This window comes from Apteryx mantelli, chromosome 12 (assembly GCF_036417845.1).
Source record: "Apteryx mantelli isolate bAptMan1 chromosome 12, bAptMan1.hap1, whole genome shotgun sequence".
In the NCBI taxonomy this organism is placed as follows: domain Eukaryota; kingdom Metazoa; phylum Chordata; class Aves; order Apterygiformes; family Apterygidae; genus Apteryx; species Apteryx mantelli.
This window is the reverse complement of record NC_089989.1, coordinates 16585549-16598037: the sequence shown is the minus strand read 5'-3', so window position 1 is coordinate 16598037 and position 12489 is coordinate 16585549. Positions and strand designations below refer to the sequence as shown.

Sequence of the window (12489 nt, the reverse complement as noted above, 5' to 3'; positions counted from 1 at the left end):
ATGCAGGAGAGAAGTAAAATGAACAAATGGCAAGTTTATCTCACATAGAAGAGTTATAAAATCATTAAGCAAGTAAAAGGTTATTCAGTTAATTGGCTAATAGCCAGCAAGAATTTCACAACACAATCAGCAGGGTGTTGAAATATTAAAAAAAAACAGCAACCAAATGCTCAGTTTCGGAGAAGGACTCTTATTTAAGAAACACTTTCTTAAGTATTGCTTAGATAAGGAGCTGTTTATCAGCATGTGTGTATGCTCTTCCTAGAATCAAGGTCCATGCCAGTTTTTTCACATACTAACACTCTCTTGGTGTTTTGTGATTTCTCCTTACTGAAGCACCAGGAACACAGGACAAGTGAAGGTAACAAGCATAAACAGCTGTGAAGTGGTATAATTTATATATATTATTTATATATATTTAGTGATTTGATCTAAGAGAGCAAGCATCAGAGTGTGATGAGTGAACCAGCACTGACTTCTGTCACTTTTTCTTGCAGACAGGGAAAAATCTCGTAAGCACATGGATGGATATGAACACGTGAAAGCAGCAGCACATGGAAAAGTAATCTATCATCTATTTAAAGAAAATGAAAGATGTGCCATACAGGTCCAGTAAAACCCTGGTATAATTGTACAGATCATGTAGCCTCCTTTGAAACAGAAGGTGTTGTTTCTGAATTTCTGCTCCATGATGTATCCTTTCTTAGGAATAGTTGGAACATCTAGGAAATATTTCACCACACCTTGCAGCACACACAGGAGTTCGAAAACAACATAAATACTGCTGATGCTGAACAATTCATTTCCCAATGAGAAATGATGCATTTGGTATCAGGATTACATTATAACCGAGAGTAATTTTAGTATCACAAAAAGGGAATAGGATGGTCTCTGGCAATTCTTTAACAAAAACACCTCCTCTGATGAAACACAATGTCTAACTCACAGGTTTTGTATATTAAGGGAAATGTTCTCTAAACAGCTGACTTACAAATATCTGTATAAAACAAGCTGTAACCTGCTTTAAAATCTAACTGCCAGACACTGCAGAGGTAATATCTTTGGAGATGGCCCTAGGTTTTGCAAGAAGGAGCTACCAGGTGATAAAGATCTTACAGGCAACTGTATTTTTTTAAACAAAACCAATGAACGAATATGCCCCAAATTCTCTTAGGAGAATGGAAACCTCTCATGATCGTAATGTCAAGGCAACCATTCTCCAGTAAGAACTCAGACCAAGTCTCAAGTGGCACATCACAGCATGAATTACATTATAAGGTACCTTGTTGCAACCATACAGATTGACTGATCACAAAGAATGCCTCCAACTTTTGTATCCAGATCTGGTCTCTTGCTTAGTACGAGAAATCAACCCCTCTAAATAAGCAACCACTTTTTACATCTATATATGTATATGGAAATCCATCAATATTCAAACCTGTCTACTGTAAATTCAAGCATCATTTTTGAGAACAAAACAAGAGAAACTTAAAAAAATTGAGAAGAAATAAAAGGGAGAGTTGACAAATGGCGAAGAAATAATGGGAAAATATTTGTGAATATGTTGGACTGTAATCAGATAGATCTTCCCTTCAATTCAATTCTAGTTACTTTTGAGAATAGCCATGTGATTGAAAACTTGCTCATAGTTGTCATCCTCAAAAAAGACACTTTATATGCAAGATTCAGACCTGTACAACAGGAAAGCATGAGGATCATGTACCACTTGAATCTTCTTGAATCCTATCATGACAAAACTTTTTGTTTAGAAGCAAATTTCACCGACTTTGAGCAAAAAGGGGCAGAAGCTACTTCTAACAAACAAATGACAATTCTCTGAATCAAAAGGAGTTTATAAGGCATAAGTCATTAAGCATGACTGAGCTGACCAATCAGGCCACATGAACATGAACTCATCACCACTAAGTTATGTCAAAAAAAAAAACACATCAAGAAAACCAGAAGCTTAAAATTTGGAACAGTACAGAGACTGAAAAACTTTAGTTTCTACATGAGCAATTTGTCAAAAGAAAAAAACACTAAACTTGACATGGAAATTCTTTTGCTGAAAATTATTTGCTCAGTTATATGGGTTACATTGTTGGCGTCCCTCTGCTCCTCTTCTTCCTCCTGCATTTCTATCTAGGAAATATTTCCCAGAACTTGCTGGTTCAGTTACCTCTTTCAAAGTCTTGGCAATCAAAGGTTCCAGCAACAAAGCCTTATTATTGTAAGCACTTCAGCTATAAAATTTCTATGGAAATTAGACTGTGTATTATCTTCTCCTACTGATTCTCACCTAGGAAGTTCAAATCCACTAGTGCAAGAGAAAGCTCTGAAGTCAAAGCTAATTTTTTTGTTTCATTAAAAGCAAAAGAGGAAAATTAGGATCAAAATTCCAAAGCCTTGGAAGGGAAGTCAGGAAACAGCAAGACAAGAAAGGATGAAAACCAGCACTAAATTGATGACTGGATAATCCCATTGTTTGTTCAAGTCAAAGTACATTACAAATTTTGTTTTGGTACACCAAGATGATAAACAGTACGCTTGGGTTGCACAGACTCTTTATTAGGTTTTTAACTGTTCTCATTCATCCTTGTACTTGAATAACAGGAAAAGCCCAATCCTGAGCTTACAGTCATGCAAATCGTCCTAACCCATGCATAAAGTTGCATTAGCTTCCAGAGGATTACTTTTCTGTGCACAGATATCACCCTTGAACATTACCTTCTGGATCTGGCCTTCAACCTCGTCATGAAATATCTAGCATTTAGATGTTAGCTACTATCTAGAAATTAGCACAGTTTTGACGTGGCTGAGGTATTTCATTACCTCACGGGAAGTACATGCAATACTGCAATGAATCAGCTGTAGCACATGTGAGAGATGCTCTGTTGCTCCTCTCTGCGCTCAGCATAACCATACAGAATGACATTGTACCAAAGATAACACTCAACCTCTGGAACAAGCAAAACAAATCACAGACTAACTAATACAGAACATTAAAACCAAAAGTAGTTTTCTTTTCCCCAGAGAACAGTAACCAACACTACAGAAAAGGCTGAATGAAATCTTGCTGCATTCTGCCTGGAGCCCAGTTCTAAACCAGAAGTGATAAGAGTTGTGCCTGAAGTTCAAACTGAAACTTCTGCATTGTTCTAAGGGCCCACCATTGAAAGAACAATAAGTCTTATCAATAAAAGCCCAAGAGAATGAACATCTGAGAGCCTACCCTAAAGGTCTGCATGGGGTCTTATGAATATATAGTAAACATCCTCACTGATGGATTCTCTAGAGAACAATTCTACATTACCCACAGGGCACAAGTTTTACAAACCGCTTCTTTCTGTCTTTTTATAAAGAAGTGAAGGAGAGCACTTAACATGTAACTTGTAAAATCCAAAGAAAACCAAGATTAGAGCTAATCAGCAAAATCATATCTCCCTTTACTTAGCTCTTTTTATTCTTATAATTCACTGACAAACTAGCACATGAGACTCTTAACTGTCAGTACTGGGGATTAGATACTGTGGATTTGGGCACACAAAGATAAATTGAACAGTATGGGCTCTAATCATGTCAATGCTACAGGCAACTGCTGTGGGTTTTGCTACCCAGCGTGCTGGTAAGGGATTAGGGTGTTTGCTATCAATTTGTGCTTCAGTGTCCTAAGCTTTGAAGAATGCAGTAGGTCCCAGCAATTTTTGTCGGCTCAAGTCCCTCATACACAAGCCGTGTGTGACCAACAGTAGCTTCTCATGAAGAGCACAGCAGAAAGTCAAGTGGTCTCTGCCCACAAGCCCCCTGGAAGCAGGATTTGCCAGCACATCCCTACCTTAAAGCAAGCAGCCAGCGAGCGTGTATCCTTAAGGCCATTCAGATCCAGGCACAAATGGAATACGTCTCTTCTAAGGCAGACTCTGAAAGCAAAATTACAGTGGATATGACTCGTAAATACAAAAAGGAAAGACAGGATAGATGTGTAGCAAACAATATTCGCAGACAGAACAGGAATTTCACTCTGTTACCAATGGCATTCATATAGATAATGATAGAATCTGCTCTCCTCTTGGTATTGAGTCTTGAAAGTTGAAATAGCTGGATGCTCTAGGCTGGACTGGTCCATCCCTTTTCCATTGGACCAGACACCTGCCAACGGACTCCCTTAAGCACCACATAGCTGTGGCAATAAGGACTGGCAAGTCTAGGTGCCTGCCTACACAGAGGCTCTCGAGGAGGTCTTCAGCTGCTGAAATTCCTACTGCCCTCATATCTACTCCTCATCCTCTCCTAGGCCACAGCAGAAAAGGTGGTGGGCAATACCCAACTAGCCTTGCCATGGACTACCTGTTGGGGACCATCATGTTCAAGACCCTATATCCTAAAGCTAAAGTGAGATAATATTTGAGAAAAGGAAAACATTCACTTAAGAGAAAAAATCAGGCACAAAGCACATAGAACAGCAAAAGAAAAAGAAGCAACAACAAACAAGGTCTGCAGTCAAGGAAAGGGTAAAATCTTGGCCCTCCTGAAGTCAGTGGGATCTTCGCCAGAAAGCTGTAGACAGCCTGTTTTATCCAGGATTTTTAATTAGTGATTAAATGATTGAATGGCAAGTTGGCTGTTTTAAGAAGAAAAATATAGAATAGCTTCAGCATGCCTCTCCCTGCCCCGCCTACCCCTTGGGAGGTACAGATCATACACAGCTTTTTTATGGAAAGCTTGACAGGTATTTCATTGAACCTTAGTTGAAATCTGTAGTTTCCCAGGCCCTGCCTCCTTCCCCAGTTTGGGGATGAAGATAGGAAACACCTGCTAATGACACCAGAGACATAGCAAACAGCAAAAGTCATGTGGCAGAAAGTACACTGAAGCCCTGGCCCTCTTAATACAAATATAGCATATCTGATGACGGATAGTATATATGAAGAACTAGGACTCTGTATTCATTTTATTGGTATAAAATTGAAGGGATTTGAATTTTTCTGGAGTGGCATAACCACAAACAAATAAGGCATCTCCCTAGTGAAGAAGTAGGTTCACTTTGTTAAAAGTACGACTACACAAATCATCTGTTCACACCACACACTTCTCCTATTCTACTTGATTTTTCTGCTTTTTTCAGTCTCCTTCTGCTTTTCCCTCTCCAAAGTACATTGGTTACTATGGAAACAAAACACGTCATTGGAATGGACAGAACTTAGTGACATCCACAAATGCAAAGTGAAAATGCAATTTAAATAGCGTTTTGCAATTTATAACACGAGCCGAGAAAGACGACGGGTGATTATCCTGCGCACGTGTGTGTACATGTGTTTGTGTGGGTGCCCGTACCCGCACGCTCCCTCTTCGCACGATTAACACACATGCAATGCCACCGGCTTCACGGGACAGCACCCAGCAGAAGGCTCTGCAGAATCCTTCCCACCGTATTCTGTTTTAATATAGCTGAAAATTGCTTTGACAGCTGAATAGCTTCTTTGTTTATAACTCGTTCTTAGCTGACTCTGCTGCATTATGTAGCTTTGTAAAGAGATTACTTTGTCAAGAACTGAACATATATGGTCTGAGCATGAACAATTCAGGCTGATGAACTGCATTCATTTTATATGACGTATGGGGCTGCAATCTTGCTGCCTTTAATGTGTCTGCTTTTCTCTGTGGGTTTCATTTTCTGATCTTCAGTGATTTTTTTATTTTCTTGAAGTCTTTGGGATTATCTTCTTTACCCTTTCCTGGACAGATCCAGATCCAGATTTTCAATATAGCAAATTTCAGTATGTTGTGTCTTGCTATAAATGGTGTACTATAACAAGTTCTTTAGTGTGCATAGTAAGAGATCATTATTATCTAGCTAGTTATTTATCCTTCTGCAAGTGTCCTATTTCTGCTCTAAATCATTACAGTTTTGTTGGTATTTGAATTAATACAGCAGTGCCCCAACAAGGGCTCAGAAAAGGGACGCTTCTATAGAGGGCACCATATGGACCACATGCAGCTTCTTACCTTGTTCCCTCATGCCCTGGCCTAAAAGCAGCCCTAAGTAGGCAGATCTCCTGGCCTGCATGACTTTGGTACAGCTGCCTGTGAGCTAGGCCCTTGTCTTTAGAAAGCCTTATCAATAATAAGAAAGTAAAAGCAGTTGCACAGCATTACTGGCAGTGGCAGGGCCTTGCACCATCCACTGAACGAGCTTTGCAAGCTCTGTTGGCTATCGTCTCTCATGGTGCTCGAGCTGACTGCACTGGTGGTCTCTTATCACTGTTGAAGTTTCTACTTCTAGCCATGGCTTGTTTAGAAATTACATTATTTCACATTCACTTTGTGCCCTAACCAGAGGCATACTACAAACTCAGGGCATTTTTGCTCTGTGTTTAATACTCCTGGCTTCCTCCTCCCTCCTGCTATTTTTTTAAACAAACACTATTAATTCTGATGTATAGATGATATGGTCCAGTATGACTAAGAACATATTAACTGTGCTAACGACAAAATTCCTATTGACTTAGAAATAGGTATTACATTGATTTACTGTAGGCTGAAGACTGAGAGCTTTATTTAGAGACATCACTGGGGGCTTTTCTTGTGCAGGACACAGAGCTGGGCCTTCAAGTATCTTGCATTTCAACAGTTCTTGCTCAGCCCATAAACTGGCAGAGCTCCAATCTACAATACACCCTGCATTTTGCACTGAGCGGTATTTTACCACTTCTGAAAATACCAGCCTTCTCTAAAAACAGAAGGGAAGTTTGTCAGACAGACAAATCCCTCCTTATCTCTTAGTCATAACCACAATCCACTTCAGATGATTTAAAGAGCTTTGTACATATTTACCTTAAAAAAAGAGACAAGAAAAGGATTTCTTAGCAAATCAGTGTTTGAAAACAGAAGCTGCAGAAAGATTCCTCACAACCTTATTTGCTCCCACTCATATTCCTAATGTGCACATATTTCGCAAAGTTGGCACACTGTGTGCTAATTTGTTGAATATATATATTCTTTAAATCCACCATCTGTCTAGAAGTTCTTTGTACTTGAAACTAGTGTCTTGACTAATGAATTCCTCATCTTCTACCTTTCAGGAAAGGATGGACTATTGTCTGTTACTGACAAAAAAATGCCACTGGCCCTGCAATATTCAGGCAAATGACGAAAGGTTGCACAGCAGTTTAGAAACAACATTATTTTTGTTCTACTGGCATTTTTCAGATTTAGCAAGAAGTCATGAGATCTTCAGAGAGTCAGTAAATTTCCACGCTTGGTTTCTGTTCTTCACCCCCTCTTGTGGCAAACCTGGCTGAACCACCAAACACGTCTCAATCGGTCTGCGAACTGCTCTGCCGCAGGAGCCTTAGGAAAATCCCCGGACAGCAGACAACAGCTGTATCGTCTGAGTGTAGGTGGCAATAAAGGCAGCCAAGATCTGCACCATCACCAGTTTTGTGTGTTTGGGGAGGGGATCTGAAGGTAACAGGAGGAAACGCACCAAAAGCATTGTGCAAAAAAGTGCAAGACAGGGAGAAAAGACAGTCATGGTTTGCAGAAGAGATGTAAATAATTTCCGAGACCAGAGGGCCTAGATACAAGAAGAAAAGGAGAAATAGAGAGGGGAAGAACGGTGCATCATCAATTAGCAGCATGATCTTACTAGAGTAAATAAAACAACTTTGTGTACACTGCTTTCTTCACTTTCCTTCAGGGAGAGAAAGAGCTCAGTATTGTTAATACCCCAGTTGGTTGATTTCCATATTCAAATACCTTTTTCATGTCAGTTCTGTTGGTGACTAGGAATCTGATTCTAATATTTCAAAAACATCCAAAATTTCTGCTTTTGAGTATAGTCTAAATTGCTCCCTGGCCAGTGTATAAACACAAGAGTTCTTCTATAAGGCAGTAACTAATAAGAAGCTAAATATGTCTTGCCTAGAAGTGCTTCCATGGGCTGCTGCAGGTCAGACTACAATTATGTGAGAAAACACAGGTGTTTACTAAAGGCCACCTTTCCAAAAAAGTCTTAAATTTTGGGCTCTGATGATAGGTCAGCGCATAACTCCTTTTTTGACTAAAGGCATTTAACTCAGACCAGGTGCCTCAATTTGGAGGAAGATGAACATTTTGAGCAGGTTATCAGTCAACAAGTGACAAATACAATTTAGAGGAATGTACTGAAGCAATCTATTGGAGGCAAGTAAAAATACTTGCCTCCAGAACCAGACAAATCCAACCATCAGTGAAACAATGAATTTATTCCATTGGGTTTATGGCCTTTTTATATTCTCTATTCAGGACTGCCCCAGCGAACATGTTGGACAGTGGACTCTAGACCCATGTCCCTTCTGTTTCCCCACTGACTCACTGAGGCTCAGATGATTGACTTACACCAAACTCCTCACAGACATGAGAATATGCTTACTCAAAAAGAAAGACCTTGCATTTTCTGGTTTATATAAAGGAAGACGACTAAAAATGCAAGAGTAGATGTTATTAGCAGATTGATATGTTCCTTTTTTCAGAGAGTGCTTTCAACCTTTCATACTTCTTGAAAAAGTGGGCATGGTGGAAACAAAACCACAGGCCCAGTTCTCAAGGCCTGTACACTGAAAAAGGCAACAGTGTTGGGCTTGAGAAGGTAATCAGGGTTAACGGGTCAGACTACTATGGATCAAAGCATTTAAGACTGCATCTGCAGAACCGAATAACTCAAGGAAGTCAGAGGTTACTGCAAATGGGTCTTCACTGTCAACAACAAATTTTTCACAAGGTTTGGCAAACTTTCTGTTGATCTCGGCACCCAGTTTCTAAAAGAAACTTTGGAAACCCCAAGACTTAAAGAATCATCCCAAAGAGGCTCTGATCTGGTTTACAAATGACCTTTGATGAGACTGACATCCTGGGAAAACAGAGGAGATGCATGTGGTGGAGAGCAGGGGTAGGTGCAAGAATTTCCTCATTCTCTTGTCTCAAAGACCAGAAGTGTGATTTTGCAAAACAAACCGCAACAGCCTAGACGAGCCATTCACAGGACGTTTCAAGTTCTCTCTCGGCAGGGCAGAAGTCCACCTGAAAAAGAAGCTATGGGGAAGGAATCCCCATGGCCTGACAGCTGCTACGCCAGCTTAAATGCTGCCAGGCTCTTTCAGTGCTCCAGATAGTAGTTCTGTAAACAGGAATTGCCTTTGGACTCTTAAAAAAAGATGCACTATATCATCCTGGAATGGTGTTAATCTCTCTATCGTGGAGGTCAAAGTAAGCTTTCTATTATAAGCCTGGTGCAACACACCTACTTCCCAGCCACTCACTTGCCGGGAACAAAATCCATCCAGCCAAAACACTCCATGTGTAACAGGACGCCAGAGCAGAAGCTTGAGGCAGAGGGGATGATGCATTTTGGAGCTCTAAGACCTCAGAGCTGGAGGCTGAGCCCTGGCTAAGGCAGTATCAGCTCAGCACCTGGCAGTAGAGGGGACTTTTCTCTTTGCTTCCTTGCAAAGGACAACGGTCCGTTCATGGATGATACCAGCTGGAAAGGCCACTGCCTCGCCTCCCACCCCAAATACAACGTGGCCTTGCCACAGTGCTCCCCATCTGCGCCCGCTCTCTTTGCCTGCCCCTGCCATACTTTCATCTTCCCTAGCACCTTTGAAACAGTTGCTCTTAACACATCTCTATAACACTTCAGACAGCTAGATCCCGTGTAAGACTGAGCCCTTGTGGTCACAAATGACAACGTGCCAACCTCAGAGTCACGTCAGCCAGAGCAATGATTGACACAGCTTGAAGCACAGACACTGATACCCAGGGTGTGGCAAGCTGGGGGTTAACTGAGGACCCTCCACTTCTCTTTAATACATTTTCTGTGTATTTTCCTAGGGGTCCAGCGTATGCATTGGCTTTGCTGATAAACTTATCAGTAGTGGAGTGAAACATCCGTTCCCTTTTTACTGTTTATGCAGAGCCTGTTTCTCCAGTTGGTTAGTCAGGATTGCGCGAATGGGGTGACCTCCCCCACCCTTTTTCTTCCTTCCCCCCATGAACGCGACTCCCCGGCTGCGCGCTGCACAGCAGCAGCTGGGGGAGAGATGCCGCGTCCCGGGCCAGCCTTCCCCTGCCCACCCTGGAGCTATTCACCTCCACTGTCCCCTACCCGCCATTCGCACTCCCAACCCAAGCCCTGGAGATGAGGTAAGGCTGCGGCACAGTATGCAGACTCCGATTACATCTCCAAACAGGAGGAACACACAATCGGTGGGATCCGCCTGCTTTCTGGCCCCTTTGTGCTCAGGGGCAGGAATACAAATAAGCCTCAACGTCTTTTTCCTGCTTATATGAACCGAGATCCGTTTCTCAATAGCAGGACCTGGCAGATAAGTACTCCTGTTGCTTGGTATTTATTGCTGGGGAGGGAAAGCCTTTCAGCGCACCCGTAACGCCCCCCGCCAGCACGAGGAAGGTGCAATCTGGCGGCAGGTAGAGCTGTTATTCAGGGATGTTTCTGCACCCCGTGTGAATGCGGCTGATGGTGTTGCCATGCCAACCGTGTGTAGCCTAGTGTAAAGGCAGCACAGGGCCCAGCACGCTGCTGCGACGCCTGTGCGCTTGCAGACAGATTAGTCCCAGGACCCTCTGGCAGGGGAGCGTGGTTGAGGCTTCACACCATGCCCGCAGGAGGGCTGACGATGCCCCGGTGTGCTCTCAGCTCACCTGCTCTCCTCCCCTGTACAGCCCCATCGCTCACGTTGTCTCAGAGAGAACGGGATCGTTAACTTTATGAGTGTTTTCTTCCTAAATGAATTACATAACACAACCATTGCTAATAGCTTGTGTTGTTTCAGAAAGACCACAGAGAAACAAGCAGGTAGGAATGGCAAGAATCCTCCCAGCAAGCCCCAGCACAGCCCAGGCACCCACTGGCAGCAGCCGCACCCACCCCTTTGCCCGCTCGGCGTGTAACTTCATGTGCGGTGGGAGACAGCAGCCGAGAGCCCATCTGCAGCAAAACACACAGGACGGAAGCAACTAGCTTTCCGCTGCTTAAGGTCACCAAACGAGCTATTTTTAAAGCCACTCTTTCCAAAAAGCATTAAGTGAAAAATTCAACTCTGTGGACAGTCAGCAAGGGCGGATGGTTTGGCAGGCAGCTCATAGGATGAAGATTCAGATTTGAACTTCATTGTCCTACTGTACCTGGAGAATTCCCTGGGTTATTCCCTGGGTATTTTCTAGGTTACTTCCTTATTGCTCTCTGAGTAAACTAGGTCAAAATGCTTGCCTTGTCTAAACCTCAGTTTGCCAGTGTATAAAATGAAGGCAATGGGACAGGTTCCTTCCTGCTGTTTCTTCACTGTGTGTGACTATTGCCTTGATGAAGTGCCCACACGATGCCTCTCTCCCTCATTAAAGCCACGAAGGCCTTTGAAATCCCCAAATGCACAGCAGCTGAGAAGCACCACGTGTTGTTATAGGCAGTTCAACACGAGCATGTGTTAAATGGGGACAGCAACTAGACTGAATAAATAAGATGTGCCAGGGGTTAGTTAATTATTTGTCTCTGATTAAGGGGGAAAAAACAATGCATTATCTATAATTGCTTTTCCTGATCACTCTGCCAGCTAAAGGCTAGGAATATCTTCACAAATCGCAATACTCCAAAATCTCAAGAAGCGCTAGAGGAACAAAGGGATTCTGCTGCCCACTGAGCTGTATCACAGATTTGGCCGTGTCCCCTCCTGAGTTACTGCAGTATATCCCAGCCTCGTTGGCTGCCAGTCTACACACACAGTACATTCAACTGTGCCAACCTCGTCGATCAAACACTGAGCATTTAAAACCATTGCACCTTTTGGGGGTCCTACATCATTTATATTTGGGATCTGATAAAGGGAGAGCTATTGTGAATAGATGATTTGGATATCTGTAAAGACTGTAAAATATCTCAAATCTGAATTGATACACAAGGCTATCAGGTTTCATTTGGTAAAAATGGGTTGTCTACAAGGATATAGATATGAAAGACGAAATTTTTTGAAGGCAGGTATTTTTTGAATCAGATGTCTGCCAGGAACAATGTTTTACTGCATTGTTAACATGCAGTGTAAACAATATCAACTAACAATACCCAAGATATGAGGCTATTCTTCACAGAGGTTCTATATTTCAGTGTCTGCATTAAATATGGCAATAAAGCTGGACCAATTTCTATGCAGCTACATCACCCTGAATTTCAGTGTATGTTACACTGCAACCAGCACTCAGATACTATCTATATCTTCCCATCCTTCCTTATATAATAATATCCAGCAATCTGGACAGATATTTGGCTAGAGTGACTCCTCACTCCTTTACTATTTCAGAATTCAGGTTTAATTTTGTTATCAGGTCTTTAAAAATGTATCCATAGTCTTTCCAGAGGCAAACATACCCACACTGAAAATTCTAACTTAGCAAAACCACTACAGGGAGGTGGAAAGCTGTTGTCTCAGTAGCATCACC

At 42.1% G+C, this 12489-nt stretch overlaps 1 protein-coding gene and 1 long non-coding RNA gene across 4 annotated transcripts in view; one reads left to right on the top strand and one right to left on the bottom strand.

Moving 5' to 3' along the window:
* SLC6A6 (solute carrier family 6 member 6) overlaps positions 1-12489 on the bottom strand; it is a 236526-nt gene that overhangs the window by 100079 nt on the left and 123958 nt on the right. For all 3 annotated transcript variants that reach the window (XM_067303344.1, XM_067303345.1, XM_067303343.1), the window contains exon 2: positions 3836-3920. The gene's annotated coding sequence lies outside the window, so the exon portion shown is untranslated. The remainder of the gene's footprint in view (positions 1-3835; positions 3921-12489) is intronic.
* LOC136993170 (uncharacterized) lies at positions 253-7643 on the top strand. Its single transcript, XR_010885381.1, has 3 exons — positions 253-361; positions 498-562; positions 7083-7643. It is a non-coding gene; the product is annotated as an uncharacterized lncRNA (long non-coding RNA).